This window comes from Cervus elaphus, chromosome 12 (genome assembly GCF_910594005.1).
Source record: "Cervus elaphus chromosome 12, mCerEla1.1, whole genome shotgun sequence".
In the NCBI taxonomy this organism is placed as follows: domain Eukaryota; kingdom Metazoa; phylum Chordata; class Mammalia; order Artiodactyla; family Cervidae; genus Cervus; species Cervus elaphus.
This window is the reverse complement of record NC_057826.1, coordinates 57,336,155-57,342,154: the sequence shown is the minus strand read 5'-3', so window position 1 is coordinate 57,342,154 and position 6,000 is coordinate 57,336,155.

The following is a 6,000-nucleotide window of genomic DNA, read 5'->3' as shown; positions in this document are numbered from 1 at the left end:
GATAGCCCTTCCCCTTCTCCAGGGGATCTTCCCAACCCAGGGATCGAACCCAGGTCTCCCGCATTGCAGGCAGATTCTTTATCAGCTGAACCACCAGGGAAGCCCAAGTATACTGGAGCGATTAGCCTATCCCTTCTCCACTGGATCTTCCTGGCCCAGGGATTGAACTGGGGCCGCTTGCATTGCAGGCGGATTCTTTGCCAGCTGAGCTATCAACAATAAGTAAATAAATAGGAAGTGCTTAGGATAGTTCCTGGGACACTGTGAGCACTAAAACCATAGTAACAATGATCACTATTATTTGTCTTAAGAAATGTTGGCATGAACTATAATATATTCAAGTTATGTAAATCTTTTAAAGTTATTTAAAGCTGAAATCTAACTGTATGTGGAGCATTCTCTATGGCAAAGATCAACAGAGTTTAATCAAGAAGAATCCTAAAGAGGTGCTGTATTAGGCACACAACGTATTTTCTAACTCAGTCCTTACAATAACCCTATGGTATAGGCATTATTATTTTCAGTTTATGACAAACTTAGGCTGATTGAGACTAATTAGCTTAACTGAGCTCATATCAAATAAGTAGTTGCTCTGGGTTGAGAAACTGGTTTTTGTGACTCCATAGTCCATGTTGAGACAGATTTTCAGATTAGCAAGGCCCAAAGAATAATTTTTTAAAAAATCAACAGTGTGGCTCTTTATGCCATGAGAAAAAAAATTCCCAGCTCTGTTTTGAATAGCTTAGAGGCAGCAATTTCTGTGTTCATTGCTTGGAAATTTTTATTAGGTAAAACTGGCTGTGGCCCCAGTTTCGACTGAGTTATGGAAGTTCGGTTGTTTTCTGAGCTAAATAAATTTGTGAGTGTTTAGTATCTTGAGCTATAAAGTCAATACTGAAGATAACATCCCCCTTCACTGTTTATTTTCTGCTGGGATTAGAAATAAGCTCCCTTGCTTTCTACCATTTCTTAAAGACTTGCTTTTATAAACACACACACACCAAAACAACTACCTTCCCCCACCACATCCTAGAAATTAAAGGCACAGACATAAGCAGCATTCATTCATTCAAAACATGACATAAATATAACCTACCCTTCTGCTTTTCTTGTTGGCTGCACCCATCCCCACTTTTCTGCAAACAGCACTCAGAATTACATTTAGTGCTTGGAGTGCTAGTCATGGCATCAGTTAAGAGGCAGACACTGGAACAAAGTCAAATCAGACACTGTCTTTCTGGAATCAAATCTCAAGCAGAGACTAAAACATGAAATGTTGAAGGAGTGTTTGTGCAGTCTTGGGGCTTGGAGGCCATTGCTGATCAGGTCCTGCCCCAAAGCTTTTACCCCTGGCTCCCTCCCCCACCCCCATGCTCTACTTGTTCAAACATCACTTCCTCAGAGAGGTCAGTGGTGACTACCCCAAACCTTCTATCTCCACTAGCCTGTTCAATTTTTGGTATAGTGTTTACTGTTTAAAATTATCTTGAGCTTTATTTATTTGTTATTTGCTTTTCTCTGTTAGAATATCAGTTCTAAGAAGGTCGAGACCTTGACTATTTTATTTGCTAGTATCTCCAGTTACTATAACAGTGCTTATAGCACTTAGTAGGTGCTCATTAAATACTTATTGACTGTGTTGCATGGGGTACACCCTCTGTGCAGAAATCACAGTGGCCTATAATCAAGTGGTTAAGAGCATGAGACTTGGAGTTAGACCATCTGGCTTCAAATCCTGGCCTGCTAGGTGACTTGGGCAAGTTCCTTAACCCCTTTGTGCGTCAATGTCTCATTTCTAAAATGGCGAAAATAAAAATATGTAAGTAAAATGAAGAGTAAGCAAGATGATTCACTTAGAGCCTTTGGGCACTGCATGGAAAATAATAAGATTCAGTACATAGCTACGATATTATTAGAGTATTTCTCAGTTGTAAGAAGCTTTTGTTGTAGATTGTAAAATTCACCACTGACTTAATATTAGTTCTTTTGGAGAAAACCAAAACCAAATACAACATTTAAAATATCTAATTTATGACAGCACATATTTATCTTCAGACATACATGAATACTTTCTTCTTTAGGATGACATTCACAGTTGGGGTCTAAAGCGGCTCTCACTCTCTCTCAAGTATGGCCCTTGGCCATACGTGTATGTGTATGAGTCAGCTCACCACTGCTGATGATCTAGACCTTGTCAGCATCTTTGTGATGCTGCAGAATTATGTGTTTGTTTTTCAATTATTTATTTATTTATTGACTGTGCTGGGTCTTTGCTGCTGCTTGCAGGCATTCCCCAACTGCTGCCAGCAGGAGCTACCCTTGTTGAGGCGTGCAGGCTTCTCATGGCAGTGGCCTCTCTTATTGCAGAGCACAGGCTCTAAGGCACGTGGGCTTCAGTAGTTGTGGCTCATGGACTTAGCTGTTCCGAGGCATGAGGGATCTTCCGTGTCCCCTGCATTGGCAGGCAGACTCATCCACTGAACACCAGGGAAGTCCTGCAGAATTATTTAAACACACATCAAAGAATACTGTGCGTTCTGTGGGATTTTGTTTGTTTTCATTTCCCTCTTGGTTATTTTGTTTGTATTGTCAGTAATTGAACTACACATAACTAAAGAGTTTTTGGAAAGTAGCTGGAAGCTTGTGACATATTTGGACATCTGAATGATAGTTCTTAGCTCATCAACTGGTCACAACAATTGAAAATCTGTGATTTGGTCTCAGAACTTTGGCAATATTTTAAATCACACTATCCAGTGTGCAATTATTATATATTTTCTTTTCTATGTTACATTGTAGTGGAATCTTTTAAAAGATCTTTTAAGTGACAATTATATTGGAAATTTAAATTTACCAGTTATCAATGCAAATAACTCCACAGAAGTAACAGACTGAAGAGCTGATGGACTCCCACCCACACATCTTATTAATTTTCCAAGTGAAAATGAAAGTCGCTTAGTCATGTCCAACTCTTTGTGACCCCACAGACTATACAGTCCATGGAATTCTCCAGGCTGGAATACTGGAGTGGGTAGCCTTTCCCTTTTCCAGGGGAATCTTCCCAGCCCAGGAATCGAACCGGGGTCTCCTGCATTGCAGGCAGATTCTTTACCAACTGAGCTATCAGGGAATATGTCCAGGCAATAAAAACTGTCTCTGAGTACATGCCACCCACTGTTTCCTTTCCTGCATTCTCAACCTTGGCTGCATGTTAGAATCACCTGGGGAACTGAAAAAAAAGCCCACATTCTCAGGCTGCGGGCTTCCCAGGTGGCGTTAGTGGTAAAGAACCTACCTGCCAATGCAGGAGATGGGAGAGAGGCAGATTTGATCCCTGGGTCAGGAAGATCCCCTGGAGGAGGGCATGCCAATCCACTCCAGTATTCTTACCTGGAGAATCCCATGGACAGAGGAGCCTGGAGGGCTACAGTCCATGGGGTCGCAAAGAGTCAGACATGACTGAAATGACTTAGCATGAATGCACGTACTCAGGCTGCATCTCTAACCAGGTAAATTAGTAGCCTGTTATCAGTATTTTTAAAGTCCTCTGGATGATGTCACTGTGAGGTGAAGGTTGAGAATCACCACTTTACCAGCGGCTAGTGAGTTTCTTTTAACACATGTAAGCTGTATCTTCACTGAAGAGATGTTAATGTGTGGAAAACAAAACAACCCTTGCATCTGAGAAATAAGAAAATAGAATATTATTATTATTATTGTTATTATTAGTTTAGCCCTGAGAATATTCAGACCATGAAAAATATGATATTGAGTCAGACCCACTTGGAAGATTCTATGTTCTTTTGTTGTCCTTTATAGCATCTTTGAACGTTCCCACTAGCAATGTGCCCCAGTGGTTGAATTTCCTTTGCCAAAGACTTGAGAAGGGGATTGAGGATGGAGCCTAACACCTGAGACATCTAAAGAAAAAAAAGTCCCTGTGAATTGCATCTGACTCTCCTTGTCACTGAGTGTGCCCTGTATCCTGTTCTCTCTTGCTCCCATTAGACCCCTGAGGTGGCATTCTGATTGCGCCTGAACTAGCCCTCAGAGCTTCATCTGATCCACTGGGATTCTGTCTCCCCAAGCAATGAAGGGCAGATACTCAGGTTCTCTTAACATCAAGGAAAAGTGTCCCCTCAACTTGGATGAAGGACAACTAACTTACACACAGTGAACATAACTATACTAATGTTTTGATTTTTGGTCCTAGTTGAAATCTTGAAGACATGTAATTTAATAGTCCCGCGTGGAGTTTTGGCTGATCCTGAGAAGTTCTTAACATTAACCAATTTCCTTGTTTTAAAAAAGTCCCGTTAAAAAAAAATTGAATTATCATTGATTTACAACATTGTGCTCATTTCTCCTACACAGCCAAGAGACTCAGTTATACACATGTATACATCTTTTCCATTATGGTTTATCCCAGAAGATTGGATATAGTTTCCTGTTTTATACAGTAAGACCTTGTTGTTTATCCATTCTAAATGTACTAGTTTGCATTTACTAACCTCAAACTCCCAGTCCACCTCTCCCCCTCCCTTCTTCCCCTTTGGCAGCCATGATTCTGTTCTTTATGTAAGACTGACTGATTTCTTTCTGATAGATACTTTTTTTTTTTTCCCTGCAGGCATAGCAGGTCTAAGTGCTTAGCAGATAGTTTGCCTATTCTGCAAAGCTCATTTATTGTTAACTATGAAACCAACCTCTTGAGAAGCTGCAATTAACCTTCTCCTACTTATCATTTTAAGCTTGGCAAATGATAAGATTGGAGGCTTATTTCTTAACATCTGACAGTCACACTTTCCCACAGGCAATTACAAAAATATATTGAGTGGAGTGGTCATCTCACAGATCACATGTAGAAATCAGCCTTTACAGAAAGAACATTTAGGATCCTCATTTACTTCAGATGATTTTCTCATTAGAAACAACTATTAGGTTGAAAATACAGTCTACAGTAGAGTAGTTCATATTTAATACCTCAATCTTTCCTTAAAAGTATTTTGTTAAATGGCAGCATGACAATAAATCAATACATTCAATAAATCTGTAGTACTAGAAGTGGGTTTAGACAGGATAAAAATGGGCACAGTTAATTAAAGAAGAAAACAGATGGCTACGGTATATAGGCAGGGATAACACAGGAGGGTTTAAAATGTAAAATACCGGTTGGAGAGGAGGTTTAGAAAATTGATAAACCTATTGCATAAACTTGCTTGCTCCTTGAAAGGAAAGCTATGACAAACCTAGACAGCATACTAAAAAGTAAAGATGTCAAAAGTCCATATAGTCAAAGCGATGGTTTTTCCAGTAGTCATGTATGGATGTGAAAGTTGGACCATAAAGACGGTTGAGCACCGAAGAATTGATGCCTTCAAATTATGGTGCTGGGGAAGACTCTCGAGAGTCCCTTGGACTGAAAGAAAGTTAAACCAGTCAATGCTAAAGGAAAACAACTCTGAATATTCATTGTAAGGACTGATGCTGAAGTTGAAACTCTAACACTTTGGCCACCTGATGCAAAGAGCTGACTCATGGGAAAAGACCCTGACGCTGGTAAAGATTGAAGGCAAAAGGAGAAAAGGGCAGCAGAGGATAAGATGGTTGGATGGCATCACCAACTCAATGGATATGAATTTGAACAAACTCTGGGAGACAGTGAAGGACAGGGTAGCCTGCCATGCTGCAGTTCATGGGGTCACAAAGAGTTGGTCATGACTGAACAACAACAATGTTGCATAAACTAATTTATAGTGACTCAAGCCTTCCTGAGAAAGAGCAGATGAATATTTGCTTTTTGTTCTGGTCTATTAAAGTTTTAACTATTTAATGTTTAACCCCTTAACATCTGAGCTGTGATATGATTTAAAATAAAGTTTCCAAATGGCTAACCTATTTTCAAATAATATTTTCAACCTTTTGGAGTAATTTTCACTTCCTCATTTGTAATTCTTTGTTCAACATTCATTGAAGTCTGAGTTATCCTGTAGCTGACTA